Source organism: Thalia democratica, chromosome 5 (genome assembly GCF_965202585.1).
Source record: "Thalia democratica chromosome 5, ktThaDemo2.hap1.1, whole genome shotgun sequence".
Taxonomy (NCBI): Eukaryota; Metazoa; Chordata; class Thaliacea; order Salpida; family Salpidae; genus Thalia; species Thalia democratica.
In genome coordinates, this window is record NC_139169.1 from 65,936,606 (window position 1) to 65,963,373 (window position 26,768).

Consider the following 26,768-nt stretch of genomic DNA (forward strand, 5'->3'; position numbering starts at 1 on the left):
CTTCTGTTATCATTATCGGTTTTGAATTATAAAAATAATACTTTTCAACTAATTTTAATATATTTAGGTATTTCTTTTTTCTATATAAAATATTTTTGAAGTCAAAGAATAAAATTATAATATTTATTGTAAAAAAAGACGCATACTTAATTTAGTTTCACAGATTTGTGAGTTTTTGTTACCAAGTATTGAAATTATTTATAACATATAATTATAATAGAAAATCTAGAAGCTTTAATTACCAATATGGTTTTAAAAAGATGAACGAAACTAAACACCAAATAAAAAAAGAAATGAACCAAATACAATGCAGTTTAATTAGTAGTCTAATTCATAGACAAAACGTTTCTTTTACCTTGAATCATTTATTTTCTGAGTAGTTTCAAGTTTTAATTTTGTTAAAAATAGTGATCAGTCATTTTACGAAATTTAATTATGTTACAGGCAGTAAAACTATTTACAATGTTTTATTATAAAACACTTGAACTAAATGTTTGGTTTTACAAAATTAGTATGTGGTTGTTTAGAAAATTATTACTGTGTTAGTTTATAAAGTTTAAAGAAAATTTAGTTAAAATGTTTACTTTAAAATATGTCATACGTTAATTTTTAGAATAAATTAAGTTTTACCAAAAGTGTAAAACATATGAAACTTTTTATAAATATTTTATTTCCTTTTATCGAACTATTACAAACGGGTAGTGAGCTAGATCATCGTATTTGTTTTAGTTTTATAATTTTCAATTTTCATTAAACATTAAACACAATTCAGGACTACAAAAAAAAAATTTTAAATGAAAATTTAATAAACTAACCCAATATTTATAACCTAATCGATATTTTATGCTAAGTATTAAGTATTGTTAGTGATTAACAACTAAAGTAGCTTAGTTTAGTACTGAAAGACTTTTTATAGTATAACTTTTAAAAACTAACAGCTATTGACGTTAATAAACACCTTTCAGTTAGAACTTATATAATTCGCAGTATAACTTATACAAATACATGTTTTTATAACTAGTTGCATTACTAAACTCTTTCTATTATTATACGACATGAATGATTTAATTTCTAAACTAAGGCTTGAAATAACTAACCTTGAAATGAGTTATAAGAAATTACATTAATAACTTGTTATTATTACCACACAATGTCCACTTTTTAATTTAATATGTAGTCAACTTGCAGTGTAATTTAAGTAATTTTGTTTTAAAGCGTAGTAATAATACTATCAAAAAGTCACAACTTAAATCAGCGAATTAAAATTGCATTCAAAATTGGGGTTTTATAATTATGAACAAGCTTTAGATAACTATCCAAAGTATAAATTTAAGTGAATGTTAACAACAGATCCTAGTGAAACAGCTTCACTGGAATATAAAATAAAAACAAATTATGGAGTAATCTTTCTTTATTGTACCAACATATGTTTCTGTGTGTTAACGGATTATTAACTATTAACCCCTAAAAATCTGTAGAAACTAATTTAATTTTAATGAACACATGCATACACCTAATTTAGCTTCTATTCGTTACTTTATTTATATTACTGTATAATTTGTTAGCTTTAAATAAACATCGTAATACTTTTTTTTAAATATATTCCGTGAAAAGCTAGAAATTTTTTATTCGGTTTTAGATAAAAAGTTAGAACCATAGTTACACACAATCAATCTGTCATACTATTTGTAACATTTATATTTAACTACTTTACATAGAGAATATTCAATAACAGTGGCTGGCGAGTTGTTATTTACCAACCCATGAATTTAAAATTTAGATTTAAGATTATGCAGAGGTACTTTATTAAAAATCTACTTAAAAAGTTTTAACACAATAGCTTTTTCAAAGTTTGTAAATTATTAAAGTATTTCGTGACATATAGTTGATAGTACAATTGATTACGGAATTAAGCTTCACACGAGAGCTGATGGTCACCTTTTTTACCTTACACGTCGGAGAGTAAAGCGAAATACTAAGATTATCACGTGACATTCTTTTTACTGACAATGCTGCACTCGTTGCTCACTCTGCTGAAGACCTGTATACACTACTGAGTCAGTTATAATCGGCAGCCTCAGATTTCGACCGTAGAACAACTCTTGAAAAAGTTTTAGCTTTAATCCAAAGAACATGTGTTCTACCTTCAATCAAGATCAATGGCAAGGATATCAAAAATGTAAAAACGTCTGTTTACCTTGGTAACGCATCATTAAACACACGAATTAATAATTGGTAAGGCATCAGGTACTTTCGCTCGTTTAATTGCAAGAGTTTGGGATAAGCAGAAGTTGAGCATTTGCACAACTGCTAACGTTTACTGCTCCTGTACATGCAGTACTCTTCTATACGGTAGCAAAACATGGGTGTGTCTAATGTGCAGAGAAGAAAATTAAAACCTTCTAAATACTTATGCAAGATAAAAAGCTCAAAGATAATATCAGCGTCAAATGTCGATCTACTAGACACAAATGTCTGGGAAAAAGGAAAAAACAATATTTTAAGAAACCAAAAAAGATGAAGAATAAAAAAGTATCAAAATTTTTAATATTTTATGTATTTCATTTTTATTTATTGCATTACTGTCGTTCTAACTGGCTTTACTGAAGTTTTTTCTGTAAATAAATGTATTAATTTTATTCTTCTATGCACATTACACATAGCCAATTCCAGCCAGTACCATGCGTAATAATATGTTCTAATATTTACACCAATCGGAGATCAGCGCCTGAATTAAAATAACTTAAACAATTTGAAAGTGACGTATACAAAAAAATCAGAAACCTCAAGTTTTCAAATTTCAGATCAAAGTACCAAAAGACCTTAAACAAAAACATAAAAAACTTACTGAGTAAGAAAATTAATATAGTACTTTCAGATAAAACATCAAATTTATACTTTATAAATAAATACAAGCAGCTAATAAAGAATATCAAATTAACAATGAAAGTATCCTTAACGCTATTAACAACGAAGCAGCCCAGATTCTAAATAAAGAAAAAGTTTAAAGAACAAAAGAACACCAATGTATGAAATCAACGAAGCATTCCTTTCTGTCAAAGACCACAAACCGAAATTTCCACATGATAAAAGCTTTAAAATAATTAATTCATCGAAAAATTACTTATGTATGATATCCAGAACCATTCTACAAAAACACATCGCAATCATAAGAAACAAATCCAACCTTAGGCAATGGAAAATTCTGACGAAGTGATTGATTGATTCGAAAACATAAACAACAAAAATCGCCATTGAAAGAAAACATTTATTAGATGCCATGAACTTCTCTAATTCTTATTTAAAGCTTACAAAATTTAGATAAACTCAATTATGCACACATGTTAATCAATTATGTTCTAAGATAAAACTATGTGGAAAAAAAACAACAGCAATGACAACTTCAACGTCCCAATGGGCTCATTCCACTGCGCTGAAGTGTGTGACCTCGTAGGTTTATACCTCTTGAACCATTTGTCTATGATAATCTATATTATCGACAATGTCATTAAACAAACAAGTAAATGTAATATTTGCAAAATAAAAACAAGAAAGCTATCAGAAATTGGATTCAATATTACAATCAACGTAGGTGAAACCTTTACTAACTTCTTGGACATTAATAAAACTTTCTAACCGATGAATACCGTCCTTACATCAAACCAAATGCAAAAACTATTTATATTAACAAAGACTCAAACCACCCTAGAAAGATAAAAGAAAATATTCTAAAAGTGATTGAAAAATAATTTCAAAACTAACAAAAAGCAAGGCCTCATTTGATAACGTAAAACATATTTATCAAAACGCTTAATATATAAAAATTATTGTTTAATCTTGTAAAAAATCGATTTTATTTTTCTTTGTTACAATGGATATAGATAATGTAAAGTTAACGGAAGACAACAATTAAACTTACTTGTATTTCGTTTTAATTATTTTTTATTTATATCATGTTAATGGTAAATCATTACTTTTATTTATTTTTATATATGTGTTATATATAATTGTGTATAATTTTATATTAATTCATCGCTCTGAAATGTTTGTTATTCAGCTTTTGTTTGCATTTAATGTACTGCTCTCAGGGAAACGGCGTAACGCAATAAAACTTAATCAATAAATTAGCGTTTTATTATATTATATTTAAAAACAAGTTAAAATAATAAGTAACAAGTTTTCAAAAAATTATATGCTTTATGTACATCTAAAAGCGTGCTGTTAAATTGTTTTTAGTTATAACACAGCATACGAAAAACAACTCATAACTTTTTTCAAGTACTTATTTTCGTCAAAAAATGTTTTACATTTTTTTTAATTTTAACTTGCACTAAACAGTACGTTAAAGTTTAAATACTTGTAAAAATATTCAAAGTGCTCTTTTAAATAGTAAGAAGTTAAATTTTTCAGCTTCTACTATCCAAACAGCATTAGACTATAGAATATATACTTTTTTTGATATCATTTAATATTAACGCCTTTTTAAAAAATCTTAAAAGCATTGAATTTTCAAGAATTTTGCACTGAAATGTTGGGCAAGCAGTTTTATTATTTAAAAACCATTATAATGTACGTGTCGGATTCGCACGTTGCATTTTTATTGCAGAAACATAATAAGACTTTATATAATTTAAAAATTTATTATGGATTATTAAAAAATAAAACGTATCACCTTCAAAATCCTTTACTACAGGGCTTTAGCAGCATTTATTTTAAATAGATTTAAAAACCTCTTAACTCTACTAATCATTCTCTTTAAAAGATCTAAACAAAACATTATAAAATTAGTAAAAAAAATAGGTTTAGTAATGACGATTATATCAATATAATTTATTAAAATAAAACTAGCGAATTATGAATTATGTAAACTAAATTGTGTTTTTTTATAATGTATGTTACGTTTTTGATAGGATTGTATTGAGAATGAAACAAAATATAATCTTTAACAATTAGTCGAAACTCGGACAATTTTTTTTAAATAAACCTAAAAGGCCACAACTCAAAGAATATTTAAAATAAAAATGCGTATGTAAGTCCAATTGATACCTAAATATCTAATACTTTTCTTCAATTCAATATTTTTGATATATGAACAAAATAAGTTTTATAACCTAGATATTTTAAAATTCGTTTAACAACCATTTAAAATCAAAAAAATTTTTTAGACATTTGTTAGACCAAGGGTCGGCAAACTGCCCCCCGCAAAAGGTAAATCTGCTGTCCGCGAGCATGTAAATGTGGCCGCTGAACAAAACTATATTTTACGTCGATAATTATAAGAAACTTGGTGTATTTCGGTTAATTTCTTTTTTAATGCATGTTTTACAGTATTTCCAAAAGTTAAACTAATTTACAGTTTAGGCTTAAAACTTCGGAAAAGATAGATTAGAGTAGTGGTTTTCCATAATTCAGAGTCTTACATTCAGTTAAACAAATATGTAGAGTTTAAATAAGCATTCTATGTGTAGCTAAAAGTTATTTATAATGATAAAAAGAATGATACAAAACTCTTTTTCTGTCTTTTACTAAAGCTAAAGCCAATATAATATTCAAATGTGTCAGCCCGCAGCAGTTGAAAACATATTCTTAAAAGCGATATTGTAAATTTACAAGCAAGAAAATCGTTTATATAACAATCTACAACCGTAAATAATACTAAAAAAGAATAGTATATATTGTTAATTAAAATCGAATAAACTTCTCTGGTCTATTTTTAGTTTAAAGGTAAGTTTAAGGTTAGAAACTGTGTCAAGTAGTATAAAAAACATTGAAAAGATATAGTAAATATACTTTACATTGTTTTTTAATTTAAAAAAGTATGATGTTGACAAAAATTCTATATATTTGATATATTTTTCATTTCAAATCTAAACTTTACTACTTAAAATGAAAATTTTTTTTAGTTTCAGGACGCTCAGTAATTTTCGTACAAAATTCCAGATATTTTCAAAATGTCTCAAATTCCAGGTTTTTAAACGATTCCAGGTTAAGTGGCCACCCTGCTATTTGTAAACGAACACTGGTAGAGAATATACAGTAAAAACAAAGCTCCTTTTTTAAACAAGTTTAACTGTATCAATGAATCACATTTTTAAATAGTTTTAACAATGTTAAAATTTGATAATTATTTAGATATTTAAACAGTTTTTACCGCGAGAACGCATACTACATTTAGTAAATAAAAGGGAATCTGCTTTTTGAGTCAAAGTCCTGAGTGACCTTAAACTGGGTAGTGTCAAATTTGCACGAGCGGAAAAACTTTTTCATGGGGCTAAAACAAACGAAGTGACTAAAAAGCACGAAAGCACTTTTGCACGATGGGACATTTTTCCATGAGCAGACAATTTTTCACAAAGGTATTTTTGCACGGGTTGAATTTTTTTTTTAGTTTTAGTATATTTTTACTATTACTGTTACTCCTAACCCTTTACCCTCGATCGGTGGCTTTCTTTTTTATTCTTCTTAATTAATTTATTTTTATTTATTCATTTATCTTACTCTTTTGTTTAACAATTGTTGTTAGTACGAAATTTTACAAATCAAATAGTTAAAGCAAACAATTATTTACCTGTAAAATATCCTTCAGTTCGTTCAGCTGATCCACGATATCACTCCTCATCGTGCATCGCTTGTCCCTGCTCATCTAGATTCCGTTCAGCTTCCTCGCTGCTTCCACGTGGTCGACATCTGTCCCTTCTCGAGGGAACGCCGTCACCCGCGGTCAAAATTCGTCCTTCGCTGCCTTCACCTGGTGTTTGAATTTGTAATAAAATGTATTAATAGGTTTCAGCTGCAAAGGTTTTGAATTAGATTTATTAATTTCTTAAGCCTTAGACTTCATTCTGTATTGTAGCATAAATATATGTTTGGAATTTCGAAATGCGTAAAATGTCATTTATGTCTTGGCAACAATTACAAATAATGTTTATTAACCTTTTGCTATTTGGGCTTCTTGTCTCTTTTCTTTTTCTCTTTGGCTTCCGGTAATGTGTTCTTATTCAAAAAGTAAGTGTTAATGTACTAAAATCCTGTAATAATTAATATTAAATTTAACAAGAAAGCACAACATAGTTCATATAAATTCATGGTCTAATTGAAACTTAAAGGCGAGTGAATACATTAGAACACACTTTCTTCAACAGCTTTACTTTCAAAAGCATTGAGTAAGAATGATTTTGGTGTGAATTAAAAAAAAAAGAAGCTGTAATAAAAATTTTTGTTTGAAATACAGTTGTTTGTTTTTGTTGTTACCAGTCTTAAATAATAAAGAAGACTAAAAAATACATCCAAGATACGATTTACGAAAAAATTGATGCTTACAATAGATATTCTTGGGTTTGTAAAGAAGAAGGAAAAATAACTAAAGGTACAATTTACGGACTATTTAAAAATTAAACTAGATATTTTGGGGCTTAAAGCGAAAACTTGATAAAATGGAAAGCGGGCAATAAGTATAAAAGCGACATGTATTTTAAATTATACATTCTGGAGTTTGAAAGAAAAAAACCTCCAGTAGAATTTACCAGAGATTTAGAACTTACATTAGAAATCCTTGGCTTTGGAATTTTAAAAGCTTACACTAGATATTTTTAGTTTTGATTTGAAACTAAAGAAAAAGTCGAGTTTGAAAATAAATTGTATACCTTAAAGTTTATGTTGCATTTTTGATAAAAGAATATTGAAGGTAAAACATTTAAGAATTAAAATATAACCTAATAAAATACATAAACTTAAAAGCAGAATTTTAAAATTAAAATTACAATAATTGCTAAAATAACTAACTATCATTCAAGAACAACTAATACAATTTTTCGAACAAAACAGAACGAAGATTGTCAACCAAACTACCTTCTGTAGTATACCACGAAAACTAAGTAGGTAAATCTATCTTAACTATAGAATTAAATTCTACATAATTAATTTTGAATTAACAACAACGTAATTGACTGAGTATAAAACTATTAATTTAAACCTAGCTATACACTTCTAATGTTCGAAATGGTAAAAAATTTACCAAACATTGCCGAAAACGACTTAATAGAAGTATTTTAATTTGCAAAATAAAACCTTACTATAAATAAACAACGAAGTTGAGTTTGTTAAACAATGTTGTAAAAATTATTATAGTCCATAGTAACGCTATCTATAAAGAAAAATTCAGATAACCTTTTCAATATAACAGGGTTGCCATAGATGGAGCTGAAAATCTTAACTAAAACCGATTCAAAAATACACCTAAATATTTAAATTTATTCAGAAAACTCAATTAATCCTTAAAAAGTATGCAGTGAAAAAGCAAAACTTAATCGAAAACAAAATCAGCTAAATCGGTCAAAATGATTAACTTTATTATTAAAAGCATGTTTATATTAAGTTTCCTGGCTTTTTTAAGCATCATTATTTCCTTAGTTTCGTCAGTTTTTATTCGCTTTTATTTCACTTTCGTTAGTTTTGACATTTTTTAAATCTTTTTTTATTTGACTTTCATATTTTTGTGGCAACCTTGATAAAAGCAACAATTCATACAATGAGGTGCTGACGTCTACAATTTATTAGACATTTATTTATCAAACGAAATATGTAGAATTTTTTTTTTCTTTTATCGGCTTTGGCCTTTATAGCGATGACGGTTTAAGAACTTAAGAAGCAAGTTCAGCAAAAAAAAAGATTTTAACTCATACTACCAATTTAAAAAATACTCTTAAATTACAGATTGTTTAACTAGTACACAATATGAAAACTATTAATTCAAATAGTTAAAGCAAACAATTATTTACCTGTAAAATATCCTTCAGTTCGTTCAGCTGATCCACGATATCACTCCTCATCGTGCATCGCTTGTCCCTGCTCATCTAGATTCCGTTCAGCTTCCTCGCTGCTTCCACGTGGTCGACATCTATCCCTTCTCGAGGGAACGCCGTCACCCGCGGTCAAAATTCGTCCTTCGCTGCCTTCACCTGGTGTTTGAATTTGTAATAAAATGTATTAATATGTTTCAGCTGCAAAGGTTTTAAATTAGATCAATTAATTTCTAAAGGTGTAGGCTTCATTCTGTATTGTAGCATAAATATATGTTTGGAATTTCGAAATGCGTAAAATGTCATTTTATGCCTTGTTTTATATTACTTTATTTACTTTATTTATATTACTGTATAATTTGTTAGCTTTAAATAAACATCGTAATATTTTTTATTAAATATATTCCGTGAAAAGCAAGAAATTTTTTATTCGGTTTTAGATAAAAAGTTAGAACCATAGTTACACACAATCAATCTGTCATACTATTTGTAACATTTATATTTAACTACTTTACATAGAGAATATTCAATAACAATGGCTGGCGAGTTGTTATTTACCAACCCATGAATTTAAAATTTAGATTTAAGATTATGCAGAGGTACTTTATTAAAAATCTACTTAAAAAGTTTTAACACAATAGCTTTTTCAAAGTTTGTAAATTATTAAAGTATTTCGTGACATATAGTTGATAGTACAATTAATTACGGAATTAAGCTTCACACGAGAGCTGATGGTCACCTTATTTACCTTACACGTCTGAGAGTAAAGCGAAATACTAAGATTATCACGTGACATTCTTTTTACTGACAATGCTGCACTCGTTGCTCACTCTGCTGAAGACCTGTATACACTACTGAGTCAGTTATAATCGGCAGCCTCAGATTTCGACCTTAGAACAACTCTTGAAAAAGTTTTAGCTTTAATCCAAAGAACATGTGTTCTACCTTCAATCAAGATCAATGGCAAGGATATCAAAAATGTAAAAACGTCTGTTTACCTTGGTAACGCATCATTAAACACACGAATTAATAATTGGTAAGGCATCATGTACTTTCGCTCGTTTAATTGCAAGAGTTTGGGATAAGCAGAAGTTGAGCATTTGCACAACTGCTAACGTTTACTGCTCCTGTACATGCAGTACTCTTCTATACGGTAGCAAAACATGGGTGTGTCTAATGTGCAGAGAAGAAAATTAAAACCTTCTAAATACGTATGCAAGATAAAAAGCTCAAAGATAATATCCGCGTCAAATGTCGATCTACTAGACACAAATGTCTGGGAAAAAGGAAAAAACAATATTTTAAGAAACCGAAAAAGATGAAGAATAAAAAAGTATCAAAATTTTCAATATCTTATGTATTTCATTTTTATTTATTGCATTACTGTCGTTCTAACTGGCTTTACTGAAGTTTTTTCTGTAAATAAATGTATTTATTTTATTCTTCTATGCACATTACACATAGCCAATTCCAGCCAGTACCAGGCGTAATAATATGTTCTAATATTTACACCAATCGGAGATCAGCGCCTGAATTAAAATAACTTAAACAATTTGAAAGTGACGTATACAAAAAAAATCAGAAACCTCAAGTTTTCAAATTTCAGATCATAGTACCAAAAGACCTTAAACAAAAACATAAAAAACTTACTGAGTAAGAAAATTAATATAGTACTTTCAGATAAAACATCAAATTTATACTATATAAATAAATACAAGCAGCTAATAAAGAATATTAAATTGACAATGAAAGTATCCTTAATGCTATTAACAACGAAGCAGTCCAGATTCTAAATAAAGAAAAAGTTTAAAGAACAAAAGAACACCAAAGTATGAAATCAACGAAGCATTCCTTTCTGTCAAAGACCACAAACCGAAACTTCCACATGATAAAAGCTTTAAAATAATTAATTCATCGAAAAATTACTTAGGTATAATATCCAGAAGCATTCTACAAAAACACATCGCAATCATAAGAAACAAATCCAACCTTAGGCAATGGAAAATTCTGACGAAGTGATTGATTGATTCGAAAAAATAAACAACAAAAATCGCAAGTGCTTCGTGAGCTTCGACATAAAAAAATTATACCCAACCATTAAAAGAAAACATTTATTAGATGCCATGAACTTCTCTAATTCTTATTTTAAACTTACAGAATTTAGATAAACTAAATTATGCACACATGTTAATCAATTATGTTCTAAGATAAAACTATGTGGAAAAAAAAACAACAGCAATGACAACTTCAACGTCCCAATGGGCTCATTCCACGGCGCTGAAGTGTGTGACCTCGTAGGTTTATACCTCTTGAACCATTTGTCTATGATAATCTATATTATCAATAATGTCATTAAACAAACAATTAAAGGTAATATTTGCAAAATAAAAACAAGAAAGCTACCAGAAATTGGATTCAATATTACAATCAACGCAGGTGAAACCTTTACTAACTTCTTGGACATTAATTAAACTTTCTAACCGATGAATACCGTCCTTACATCAAACCAAATGCAAAAACTATTTATATTAACAAAGACTCAAACCACCCTAGAAAGATAAAAGAAAATATTCTAAAAGTGATTGAAAAATAATTTCAAAACTAACAAAAAGCAAGGCCTCATTTGATAACGCATAACATATTTATCAAAACGCTTATTATATAAAAATTATTGTTTTAAACTTGTAAAAAATCGATTTTATTTTTCTTTGTTACAATGGATATAGATAATGTAAAGTTACTGGAAGACAACAATTAAACTTACTTGTATTTCGTTTTAATTATTTTTTATTTATATCATGTTAATGGTAAATCATTACTTTTATTTACTTTTATATATGTGTTATATATAATTGTGTTATATTAATTCATCGCTCTGAAATGTTTGTTATTCAGCTTTTGTTTGCATCTGATGTACTGCTCTCAGGGAAACGGCGTAACACAATAAAACTTAATCAATAAATTAGCGTTTTATTATGTTATATTTAAAAACAAGTTTAAATAATAAGTAACAAGTTTTCAAAAAATTCTATGCTTTATGTACATCTAAAAGCGTGCTGTTAAATTGTTTTTAGTTATAACACAGCATACGAAAAACAACTCATAACTTTTTTCAAGTACTTATTTTCGTCAAAAAATGTTTTACATTTTTTTAATATTAACTTGCACTAAACAGTACGTTAAAGTTTAAATACTTGTAAAAATATTCAAAGTGCTCTTTTAAATAGTAAGAAGTTAAATTTTTCAGCTTCAACTATCCAAACAGCATTAGACTATAGAATATATACTTTTTTTGATATCATTTAATATTAACACCTTTTTAAAAAATCTTAAAAGCATTGAATTTTCAAGAATTTTGCACTGAAATGTTGGGCAAGCAGTTTTATTATTTAAAAACCATTATAATGTACGTGTCGGATTCGCACGTTGCATTTTTATTGCAGAAACATAATAAGACTTTATATAATTTAAAAATTTATTATGGATTATAAAAAATAAAACGTATCACCTTCAAAATCCTTTACTACAGGGTTTTAGCAGCATTTATTTTAAATAGATTTAAAAACCTCTTAATTCTACTAATCATTCTCTTTAAAAGATCTAAACAAAACATTATAAAATTAGTAAAAAATATGTCTAGTAATGACGATTATAATAATATAATTTATTAAAATAAAACTAGCGAATTATGAATTATGTAAACTAAATTGTGTTTTTTATAATGTATGTTACGTTTTTGATAGGATTGTATTGAGAATGAAACAAAATATAATTTTTAACAATTAGTCGAAACTCGGACAATTTTTTTGAAATAAACCTAAAAGGCCACAACTCAAAGAATATTTAAAATAAAAATGCGTATGTAAGTCCAATTGGTACCTAAATATCTGATACTTTTCTTCAATTCAATATTTTTGATATATGAACAAAATAAGTTTTATAACCTAGATATTTTAAAATTCATTTAACAACCATTTAAAATCAAAACATTTTTTTAGACATTTCTTAGACCAAGGGTCGGCAAACTGCCCCCCGCAAAAGGTAAATCTGCTGTCCGCGAGCATGTAAATGTGGCCGCTGAACAAAACTATATTTTACGTCGATAACTATAAGAAACTTGGTGTATTTTGGTTAATTTCTTTTTTAAAGCATGTTTTACAGTATTTCCAAAAGTTAAACTAATTTACGGTTTAGGCTTAAAACTTCGGAAAAGATAAATTAGAGTAGTGGTTTTCCATAATTCAGAGTCTTAAATTCAGTTAAATAAATATGTAGAGTTTTTATAAGCATTCTATGTGTAGCTAAAAGTTATTTATAATGATAAAAAGAATGATACAAAACTCTTTTTCTGTCTTTTACTAAAGCTAAAGCCAATATAATATTCAAATGTGTCAGCTTGCAGCAGTTGAAAACATATTCTTAAAAGCGATATTGTAAATTTACAAGCAAGAAAATCTTCATATAACAATCTACAACCGTAAATAATACTAAAAAAGAACAGTATATATTGTTAATTAAAATCGAATAAACTTCTCTGGTCTATTCTTAGTTTAAAGGTAAGTTTAAGGTTAGAAACTGTGTCAAGTAGTATAAAAAACATTGAAAAGATATAGTAAATCTACTTTACATTGTTTTTTAATTTAAAAAAGTTTGATGATGACAAAAATTCTATATATTTGATATATTTTTCATTTCAAATCTAAACTTTACTACTTAAAATGAAAGTTTTTTTTTTGTTCCAGGACGCTCAGTAATTATCGTACAAAATTCCAGATATTTTCAAAATGTCTCAAGTTCCAGGTTTTTAAACGATTCCAGGTTAAGTGGCCACCCTGCTATTTGTAAACGAACACTGGTAGAGAATATATAGTAAAAACAAAGCTCCTTTTTTAAACAAGTTTAACTGTATCAATGAATCACATTTTTAAATAGTTTTAACAATGTTAAAATTTGATAATTATTTAGATATTTAAACAGTTTTTACCGCGAGAACGCATACTACATTTAGTAAATAAAAGGGAATCTGCTTTTTGAGTCAAAGTCCTGAGTGACCTTAAACTGGGTAGTGTCAAATTTGCACGAGCGGAAAAACTTTTTCATGGGGCTAAAACAAACGAAGTGACTAAATAGCACGAAAGCACTTTTGCACGATGGGACGTTTTTCCATGAGCAGACAATTTTTCACAAAATTATTTTTGCACGGGTTGAATTTTTTTTTTTTAGTTTTAGTATATTTTTACTATTACTGTTACTCCTAACCCTTTACCCTCGATCGGTGGCTTTCTTTTTTATTCTTCTTAATTAATTTATTTTTATTTATTCATTTATCTCACTCTTTTGTATAAGAATTGTTGTTAGTACAAAATTTTACAATTCAAATAGTTAAAGCAAACAATTATTGACCTGTAAAATATCCTTCAGTTCGTTCAGCTGATCCGAGATATCACTCCTCATCGTGCATCGCTTGTCCCTGCTCATCTACATTCCGTTCAGCTTCCTCGCTGCTTCCACGTGGTCGACATCTGTCCCTTCTCGAGGGAACGCCGTCACCCGCGGTCAAAATTCGTCCTTCGCTGCCTTCACCTGGTGTTTGAATTTGTAATAAAATGTATTAATAGGTTTCAGCTGCAAAGGTTTTAAATTAGTTTTATTAATTTCTTAAGCCTTAGACTTCATTCTGTATTGTAGCATAAATATATGTTTGGAATTTCGAAATGCGTAAAATGTCATTTATGTCTTGGCAACAACTACAAATAATGTTTATTAACCTTTTGCTATTTGGGCTTCTTGTCTCTTTTCTTTTTCTCTTTGGCTTCCGGTAATGTGTTCTTATTCAAAAAGTAAGTGTTAATGTACTAAAATCCTGTAATAAATAATATTAAATTTAACAAGAAAGCACAACATAGTTCATATAAATTCATGGTCTAATTGAAACTTAAAGGCGAGTGAATACATTAGAACACACTTTCTTCAACAGCTTTACTTTCAAAAGCATTGAGTAAGAATGATTTTGGTGTGAATTAAAAAAAAAAGAAGCTGTAATAAAAGTTTTTGTTTGAAGTACAGTTGTTTGTTTTTGTTGTTACCAGTCTTAAATAGTAAAGAAGACTAAAAAATACATCCAAGATACGATTTACGAAAAATTTGATGCTTACAATAGATATTCTTGGGTTTGTAAAGAAGAAGGAAAAATAACTAAAGATACAATTTACGGACTATTTAAAAATTAAACTAGATATTTTGGGGCTTAAAGCGAAAACTTGATAAAATGGAAAGCGGGCAATAAGTATAAAAGCGACACATGTATTTTAAATTATACATTCTGGAGTTTGAAAGAAAAAAACCTCCAGTAGAATTTATCAGAGATTTAGAACTTACATTAGAAATCCTTGGCTTTGGAATTTTAAAAGCTTACACTAGATATTTTTACTTTTGATTTGAAACTAAAGAAAAAGTCGAGTTTGAAAATAAATTGTATACCTTAAAGTTTATGTTGCATTTTTGATAAAAGAATATTGAAGGTAAAACATTTAAGAATTAAAACATAACAACCTAATAAAATACATAAACTTAAAAGCAGTATTTTAAAATTAAAATTACAATAATTGCTAAAATAACTAACTACCATTCAAGAACAACTAATACAATTTTTCGAACAAAACAGAACGAAGATTGTCAACCAAACTACCTTCTGTAGTATACCACGAAAACTAAGTAGGTAAATCTATCTTAACTATAGAATTAAATTCTACATAATTAATTTTGAATTAACAACAACGTAATTGACTGAGTATAAAACTATTAATTTAAACCTAGCTATACACTTCTAATGTTCGAAATGGTAAAAAATTTACCAAACATTGCCGAAAACGACTTAATAGAAGTATTTTAATTTGCAAAAAAAAAAACCTTACTATAAATAAACAACGAAGTTGAGTTTGTTAAACAATGTTGTAAAAATTATTATAGTCCATAGTAGCGCGATCTATAAAGAAAAATTCAGATAACCTTTTCAATATAACAGGGTTGCCATAGATGGAGCTGAAAATCTTAACTAAAACCGATTCAAAAATACACCTAAATATTTAATTTTATTCAGAAAACTCAATTAATCCTTAAAAAGTATGAAGTGAAAAAGCAAAACTTAATCGAAAACAAAATCAGCTAAATCGGTCAAAATGATTAACTTTATTATTAAAAGCATGTTTATATTAAGTTTCCTGGCTTTTTTAAGCATCATTATTTCCTTAGTTTCGTCAGTTTTTATTCGCTTTTATTTCACTTTCGTTAGTTTTGACATTTTTTAAACCTTTTTTTATTTGACTTTCATATTTTTGTGGCAACCTTAATAAAAGCAACAATTCATACAATGAGGTGCTGACGTCTACAATTTATTAGACTTTTATTTATCAAACAAAATATGTAGAATTTTTTTTTTGTTTTTTCTTTTATCGGCTTTGGCCTTTATAGCGATGACGGTTTAAGAACTTAAGAAGCAAGTTCAGCAAAAAAAAAAGATTTTAACTCATACTACCAATTTAAAAAATACTCTTAAATTACAGATTGTTTAACTAATCCACAATATGAAAACTATTAATTCAAATAGTTAAAGCAAACAATTATTTACCTGTAAAATATCCTTCAGTTCGTTCAGCTGATCCACGATATCACTCCTCATCTTGCTTCGCTTGTCCCTTCTCATCTAGATTCCGTTCAGCTTCCTCGCTGCTTCCACGTGGTCGACATTTGTCCCTTCTCGAGGGAACGCCGTCACCCGCGATCAAAATTCGTCCTTCGCTGCCTTCACCTGGTGTTTGAATTTGTAATAAAATGTATTAATAGGTTTCAGCTGCAAAGATTTTAAATTAGATCAATTAATTTCTAAAGGTATAGACTTCATCCTGTATTGTAGCAAAAATATATGTTTGGAATTTCGAAATGCGTAAAATGTCATTTATGTCTTGGCAACAATTACAAATAATGTTTATTAACCTTTTGCTATTTGGGCTTCTTGTCTCTTTTCTTTTTCTCTTTGGCTTCCGGTATTGTATTCTTATTCAAAAAGTAAGTGTTAATGTACTAAAATCCTGTAATAATTAATATTAAATTTAACAAGAAAGCACAACATAGTTCATATAAATTCATGGTCTAATTGAAATCTAAAGGCGAGTGAATACATTAGAACACACTTTCTTCAACAGCTTTACTTTCAAAGGCATTGAGTAAGAATGATTTTGGTGTGAATTAAAAAAAAAAGAAGCTGTAATAAAAGTTTTTGTTTGAAGTACAGTTGTTTGTTTTCGTTGTTACCAGTCTTAAATAGTAAAGAAGACTAAAAAATACATCCAAGATACGATTTACGAAAAATTTGATGCTTACAATAGATATTCTTGGGTTTGTAAAGAAGAAGGAAAAATAACTAAAGATACAATTTACGGACTATTTAAAAATTAAACTAGATATTTTGGGGCTTAAAGCGAAAACTTGATAAAATGGAAAGCGGGCAATAAGTATAAAAGCGACACATGTATTTTAAATTATACATTCTTGAGTTTGAAAGAAAAAAACCTCCAGTAGAATTTACCAGAGATTTAGAACTTACATTAGAAATCCTTGGCTTTGGAATTTTAAAAGCTTACACTAGATATTTTTAGTTTTGATTTGAAACTAAAGAAAAAGTCGAGTTTGAAAATAAATTGTATACCTTAAAGTTTATGTTGCATTTTTGATAAAAGAATATTGAAGGTAAAACATTTAAGAATTAAAACATAACAACCTAATAAAATACATAAACTTAAAAGCAGTATTTTAAAATTAAAATTACAATAATTGCTAAAATAACTAACTATCATTCAAGAACAACTAATACAATTTTTCGAACAAAACAGAACGAAGATTGTCAACCAAACTACCTTCTGTAGTATACCACGAAAACTAAGTAGGTAAATCTATCTTAACTACAGAATTAAATTCTACATAATTAATTTTGAATTAACAACAACGTAATTGACTGAGTAGAAAATTATTAATTTAAACCTAGCTATACACTTCTAATGTTCGAAATGGCAAAAAATTTACCAAACATTGCCGAAAACGACTTAATAGAAGTATTTTAATTTGCAAAAAAAAACCTTACTATAAATAAACAACGAAGTTGAGTTTGTTAAACAATGTTGTAAAAATTATTATAGTACATAGTAACGCGATCTATAAAGAAAAATTCAGATAACCTTTTCAATATAACAGGGTTGCCATAGATGGAGCTGAAAATCTTAACTAAAACCGATTCAAAAATACACCTAAATATTTAAATTTATTCAGAAAACTCAATTAGTCCTTAAAAAGTATGAAGTGAAAAAGCAAAACTTAATCGAAAACAAAATCAGCTAAATCGGTCAAAATGATTAACTTTATTATTAAAAGCATGTTTATATTAAGTTTCCTGGCTTTTTTAAGCATCATTATTTCCTTAGTTTCGTCAGTTTTTATTCGCTTTTATTTCACTTTCGTTAGTTTTGACATTTTTTAAACCTTTTTTTATTTGACTTTCATATTTTTGTGGCAACCTTAATAAAAGCAACAATTCATACAATGAGGTGCTGACGTCTACAATTTATTAGACTTTTATTTATCAAACGAAATATGTAGAATTTTTTTTTGTTTTTTCTTTTATCGGCTTTGGCCTTTATAGCGATGACGGTTTAAGAACTTAAGAAGCAAGTTCAGCAAAAAAAAAATATTTTAACTCATACTACCAATTTAAAAAATACTCTTAAATTACAGATTGTTTAACTAATCCACAATATGAAAACTATTAATTCAAATAGTTAAAGCAAACAATTATTTACCTGTAAAATATTCTTCAGTTCGTTCAGCTGATCCACGATATCACTCCTCATCGTGCATCGCTTGTCCCTGCTCATCTAGATTCCGTTCAGCTTCCTCGTTGCTTCCACGTGGTCGACATCTGTCCCTTCTCGAGGGAACGCCGTCACCCGCGATCAAAATTCGTCCTTCGCTGCCTTCACCTGGTGTTTGAATTTGTAATAAAATGTATTAATAGGTTTCAGCTGCAAAGGTTTTGAATTAGTTCAATTAATTTCTAAATGTGTAGACTTAATTCTGTATTGTAGCAAAAATATATATTTGTTATTTTGAAATGCGTAAATGTCATTTTATGCCTTGTTGAAACACAATTATGATGTAATAAGTATATTTGTTTATATATTTTTAAAGCATACTGGTCACTGAAACAATTTGTATTAGCTATAAATGAGCTGTTTTATTATAGCAGAACTATTTGTAACACTAGGTTACACCCAAAAATTTAATTAGATACAAAATTATTGTTGTTTAAAGTCCTTTTTAATCTTAAGTTGAGAAATGTTATTATAAACTTTAATAACAAACGCATAACAATACAACTAAAAACAATAGTTATTTAAAAGTTGAATAATCTTTAAACAAATTAAAAAAAACATTTTTTACTATTATTGTTTTAATGTTACTCCCACGTTACTTGCAAATTAACTTACAAATACAAACAATATATGTTATTATTTAAAAACTTGACATATAAATATAGTCTATAAGTAATATATAGTTAGCTTAATTAACTTTGTTATCTACAGTATTATCTTAAGTATACGTACAGATTAAATACTAAAGTAGTTTCTAAACAACAGTAATTTTTTAATATCTTTAAAGACATATAAAATTTTACGAAGAAGATAAAACAGCTTGTAGATTTAAATTTCATTTAAATATACATTACTTATTGAAACATAATAAAAAACTACATTAATCATAATTGTAGGAATTTGAATCAATGTGAACTTCATTTAATTAGTGAATGTAAGTAAGAACTCGATAGGTAAAATAAACTTTAATTTTAAAAAAATAACAATTTATAAATTTAAGGACAAGCTGAAATAATGAGTTGCCAGCAATTAAAGCAATAAATTTTCCTATGGTAATATAATTATCTACTATTATACAAACAAAAATTTTGGTGCAAATTGTTAATGTAAGATACCAAATTGTATTTCTACAAGTAAATAAATGTATTGATACTTACAAACAACAAAAACCACTAGGTATTTATTTTACTTTATAACAACCTTATCAAGTATTCAATAAAAAAAAGCAACAGCAAACCTTCATCGCCAATATCAGAGATTTCATCACTCGAAGACGGCCAGTCGATGAAATTGCTGCCGGTACTTACTTCTGCACCTGCTTGTTGGCTGGCTTCTTTGCTGGTTCGCTTTCGTCGCTCGAATCATCACGTGATTCCTCGAATATGTGAAGAGCTGGCAGCTGCTATCTTCTTGGTTGCTATATAATATAACTGATTCTTAATTTGGCGTTTGCTTTTCACTAGTGGACTAAAATTTTTTATTTCTGTGGCAATAAATATATTCAACTAAAATTAATTTCAACACACTTATTTTCAGGAGACCTTTCTAATTGAAAACAAGGGGTGCACAACTATTCAAATTTCAATTATTTAAATATTTAAAAAGGTTTAAAAGGCAACAATTAAAAAATAATGCTTTTAAAAAATATAAGAATAAGACATTTAAGTCTTGTTAATATCTACAAGCCATTTTACCCGTTTTGCAAAATTTTAAATATTACTTGAAATACGGCTAACTTAAATTTCAAAATTTACACATTTATAGTAATTATTTAAAGTCTAAAATGAAATTTGAAACTTTACAAATAAGGTTAAACAGCTTGTATATGTTTCTAAGACCCACATACAAATTTTTATTTAATTTAAATATACATTACTTATTGAGACGTTGTCGCTTAAATAATTCTTTAAGAGTTTGAGTTCAAACTCAAATTGTTATTTAATTAAGAACCAGAAACTGTTACTATTCAAAGCTATATTAGTTTGTATAAACAAAAATCGAATATAATTTTCAACAAATTAAGAAGATAATTTCCAAAGTTCTTAGAAATTAGTCCCGAAAGTTAGTACAACAATAAAATATCATAAATCTATATGCAGTAACTTTTCAAAACTCAAGATCTTTATTGTAGGTAAGACTTCATATTTACTTAATGTTTTAAGTTAATCATTATAAGAGGTTTCAAAATATCAAAAAATTCCCTAGCATGTTGTCGCACCAACATAAAGCTGAAATTATATATTAGCCTTATATTCATATTTATATTCCATGTCTTTTTAACCAGATGTGTTTAAATTAAAACTAAATTGCCAAAGAAATGCATAACACACTTTATAGCCTACAGCAGTTACAATTTATAACTATATATTCAGAGCTATACAAAAAACTTAGATTTTTCGCTCAATGTTCAATTATGGTAGGAATAAGCTTAATACATGAAACTTAAAGCGATGTGTTGTTAAACAAAAACGATCGGATATAAGTTTTATTGGTTTATATCAAATAAATTTGATTATGTTTTTGTATTGAAAAAAAGCTTGTTTGAAAAAGGGTATCTTTTTAGACTAAAAAAACATTGATATTTATTCTAAAAATATGGTTAAAATAAATCTACGATGTTAACAAAGCTAACTATATAATTTCAGTTTGATATTGCTGCGACATCATGCTAGGTATTAACCAAAATATATATAGTATTAGAGAAATTCAACTTTGATGATAGTTTTAAGGGGCCATATATCTAAACAATAAATTGTGATTTTAAAAAATGTACCTTAGAATCAAAATAGTTGTTTTAAGTAAAAAATATGAAAACTACGTATTAAATGAGAAAACAGCCTTATTCTAGTAAGTTTTAAAACCTCTAAAACAAACCATAAAAATATTTTAAACTAAAAAAAGGTGCTGTATGTCAAAATAATTACATAATGATGAAAATGTTTAAATATTGTTATAATACATAAATTACATTACTCAGAATTATAGGAACTTAAAATTTGAAATGTTTTGAACTTCATTTAATCATTGGATGTAAGTGATAATTCAATATTGAAATGAAACAAAAAGGTTGAATTGAGACTACAGTAGCATTTTTTAAAATTCAAATCTGGTAAAGTTCAAATAAAATTTAATCAATAAACAATAATATTTTTAACTCTAATGACAAGCTGAATAGAATAATTAATTTTCTCAATGGTTATAAAATTATCTACTTTAGATGGCCAAAAATTTTATTAGGGGCATAGGGGGGTCCATCTTGGTTTTTACAAGTTGATCTTATTTAATAGAGTTGTATCTGAACTACCAAACATTTTTAAGCACTTGAAAAAATTGAAGTAATTTTTGAGATATGAGTGATCAAGTTAATGACTTTAATAGGTTCCAATGGAAGGCGCAAACTAAATTAAAAAAAACGCTAAAAAAAACATTTCACTAATAATCTATCTCCTCCTTCATTTTCTAAGCAATCTTTTACAAATTTACACAGAAAGTCTATTATTGAAATTTTAAAAAGATTGAATGCAGGAATTTTTTTAGTTTTGAATTATAAAACTTTTATTAGATAAAAACCACCTATTTTTTTTCTTATTTTATCTAAAATTTCTACTTTTTAATATTATTAAAATCGCAATATTCAGAAACTATAAAAGAAACGTTTCCTGAAAGTCTGAGGTCTCAAATTAAAAAAAATGAAAGAGAAGATAGTATTTAAATTATTTTTTTAAATTTGGAGAAATTGACACAGAAAAATTTGCAGTTTTTTTTTGTAAACATTACAGTATCTCAAAAGTAAAATCAGATTTTATTTGTTGTATAAAAATTGGCTTGTAGTATGTACTTAAAGCTTTCATATAAGATCCAATGTTATTTTTAGTAAAACAAATGTTGGACCCCTATTCCCTCAAGTGATTTGAGTAATTGAAACTCAAAAAAAATATTTTAGATCATAAATTTGAGGGGTTATTTTGTTACTTTAAGTACTAGTCATTACTAGAGGGTTACCAAAGGTTTTAGAGTATACTTTAATATTTCTGATCTACTATAGATTTAAAATAATATTTTTTGTGTCCATTTCTAGTATAACATCAAAATAGTGGTAAAAAATTGTTTTAATTAGTATAAAAACACTAAAAAGATATTGTAAAGTTAGTTTAAAAGTCTTTTGTAACAAAAAAAATATACATTCAAAATATTTTATTTTTATGACAAATTTTTTGTATCAAATCATAATTGCATTACTTTACAGGTGGAATATTTAAAGAGTTGTTGTATTAGAATCAAAATGGTTTTAGTTGATATTTTATAAAGATTACTATATGACTTATTTAAAAATAAAATTTTAATTACTTTAAGTATTAACTACAAAACCAACCATTAGAATTATAATCGTTATACTATATCATTAATACTTAGAATTCAACAACAATCTTGTAAAGGATTGCTTGTTTAAATGATGTATATTCAGATAACATGTCAAACATATACAAAAATTTAAAAATGCAGTCAAAAGAGTTACCAATAAATAGTGTAAAACTTTTATGGTAAGATTTTCATTTTTACAAAAAAGTAGCCTCTGATTTAGATAAAAAGTACCATAATAGTCTTAGTTTTATAATTAAAGAAAAACAAGCCTGATTTAAGCAAATAAGCTGTTTAATTTTTATCACTCTGAGTCTCAAACATAACTCACTAGCCTAAGTTAGCCTTAAGAATCTTCATAAGACCTTAAAGGGTTTCTTGTGAAAGGGTGGCCACTCTTTGAGTCACAAAAAACAGCAGTCATGATTGACTTAAAATTGTCCTGATTCATCCTGAGTTTATTCCAAATCTTCATACAAAAAATAATAAGAATTCAAACTTAATAAAAAACAACTTCTTGAAAAAAATTGGTTATAAAGTAGCATAATTTTGAAAATTAATCTCTTTTGAAATCTAGAAAAATGGTGTGCCCTTAGATTAATGAAAAAATCCATAAATATTGTCAGTTTTTCATTAAGAAACAAAGTAAGCCTAAGTTTGAAAATAAAATTCAAAAACCTGAGCTACCCTGAGTCGTTCTGAGATTTACAAATTCTTCAAAATATCCTGAGTGTGTGGCAATGTTATATTTTTCTCTAATTTTTGTTACTTCCAGATACCTTATAACACTAAACTTTTACACAAAACACAATAAACAGTATTAGAAAAAATAGAAATGTACATTTTGTAATAGCTAATTTAGGTTTATGAAAATAGGTTATAGTTAGCTTAGTTACTTACAGATAAAGCATAACTCTTACCTTTAGGATGACTTCTTTTTTATTATTTATCCTTATCATTTAAGCTGGACAAGTTTTACAGAAAACTTTAGAGCATTGCGCGGGAAAGGTAAGTTTTTAGTAAATTTTTTAAATAAAAAACCAGGGACAAGTTTGTTAAATAAATACCAGTGTTTCTTAAAATGTTTCTAATTTCATTCACAACTAACAAGTTAATAAAAAGTTATACTTTTCATACTAACTATTTTTTTTTAAACAATATTTTTAATAACTCTTACAACAATTTAAATCATACATTATCTAAAAACTAAGATTCAATTTGTAGTTTACTGTTAAACAAATACTACAAAAAATAATTAAATTTCAATAGCTGTGTACTTAAACTTCACATTTTTATATTCGCTTTCTTAAATATTTTAAATCCATAAACTACTAGTTTATTTTACTTATCTCTAAATTAAATTCTATTTTAAAATCTTAAATAAATTCGGAATAAATTAAATATTTTGTACATTTCGTTTATAAACTAACGCAACGAACTATTACATTTGTTTTTATATTTTTTCTCAAAATGTCTGATTCTTTTAAAATACTCAGTATATATCGTTTTTTATATAGATTTCTGTTTAGAAATACAGTAAAAGTACTATTTAAAAAGCTTTATTCGGTTTTTAAAGTGCTAACAAAATTTCATAATTAAAACTACACAAAACAAAAATTATACAATATTGTTTGTACTTTAATTTATTTAATCTTACTATAATTTTGCTGTTTATTGAACTTTTTCATTTACTGAATATTTTGTTAAACAAACTTTAGTTTATTAACAAGTCCTATTTTTCAGATCTATTCAGAACGTTTGTTTATTGTAATTATGTTATGCTAAGTATTTATTGCTTTACAACTTTCTTTAATAGATATAAAGTCCTACTGTACTTGCAAAAGTATGTGTAACTTTTACAATATTAAATACTTTAATATGTTGGCCACACAGCTAACTAAACTTTTTTTTAAATAATTAAAATTGATTAAATTAAAATACGAAGTCTATATATGTATGTACAAAATAAGTCAAATCTAATTTATAGCTCTTTGCTGTTAAGCAACACTAATACTTTTCCATTATTTATTTTTCCATTTCTTTAAAAGCACTTTTTTATTTTCATAAACATTTATCAATAATGTTAGTTAATAATGATTATGAAGCTAAAATAATCAACATGGCTTTAAACATTTGTTTTGTAAAATAGAATATAGAATACAACTTACTTTGACTACAAAGGTTTAGAGTTACAAATGAATTGTTTAAACAAATTATAGCATTAGTTAATTAAATTAAGGTTTTTTATGGCATTCAATAATTTTAAAGTAAGTTTTCTGATTAGGCAATGTAATTAGAATGAAACCAGTTATTTTTTTAGTCAATTTGTACCACCAAATAGCTAAAATTATATAACTTGTAATTTATTTAGTTTGTATTTAACTAAAAGTAAGCAAGTTTAAGTTTTTGATTTACTTATAGTATTTAATATTGCTATTATTATAATTTGACATCTGTAAGGTAGAGGTAGCATATTTAGTTAACCATTTTAAAAAGGGTATAGCTTATACAAATGAACCCATGCTAAAAAAAAATTATTTTTAAATTATCAAGTTAACTTTCTAAATACTTAATTTTCCTAAACAAAACTTAAAAATAATGCTACAAATAAATATAAATAAAATTTTACTTTCTTAGCTACAGTTTTGAAAAGAACTACTTACGGTCATACTTACTTTTAGTATTTTTATACTAAAATATTTTGATTTCAACATTAGTACTTGATTGTATGACAAACTAATTTAATGAGACTATATTGTATGAATAAAAAGTAGTTTGACCTGGAGTTTTTAAAAATAAAAGGTAGACTATGTATATAAATTTTCTAATAGCTCTACTTTTTTTTCGTAATTTTATCTAAAAATCTATCTATAAAATAGTCAAACTTATTTTTTCAAATTTCATTTAGCTTTCAACTAAAAATGTACTTGAGTATATGTAGTTACTATTTTTCAATTGAACAAGTAAAAAAATCAATGCTACTTAGTATTTTCTGGCCAGAAGTTTAACTACAACAAATCTAATCTGTTTTTAAGTACTATAAAATTTTAAAGTTCACAGGTAAATTTATTCAAAAACCTTTAAAAGCTTCAACAAATACAGCCTTACGTTTAAACTTGTTAAATGCAGCATTTTAAATATAATGTCAGCAACATAACATTGGTGTTATTTAATTTTCTTTTTGTTTAAGTATTGTATTTGTTTATTTATGACAAACTTGTTTACACAAAAGAAACCTATTTATTGCTGACATAAATTAGGTTGCATATAAAAAAGAAGTTAAATTTATTAGAAATATAATATACCTTATATATTTATTTGATAAACTTTTATATCAAGTGTCACGGTAGTCGAGTGGTAAGGATATATGATCACGAAACAAACGACCCATGATCGAACACCGGTGGTACCATTTTATATTGCTTCCAAGTACAGTTTGATACGTTTTTTTTTAAACAAAATTCAAATAAATAAGCGATTCGTTGAAAAGTTTTATTTATAATTTATTTTAACTTTCATCATTGGATATCTGTAGCAATGTTTGAATAAATTAAGCTGTACATAAACAATTGAATTTTTTTAATTTTCTACACTTAACAACCTTCATTTTAGGATAATTGTTTTAACTTAAACCCAACTAGTTGCTGATTTAAAACTTCTAATTGCATACTCAAACCATAACTCCTGTATG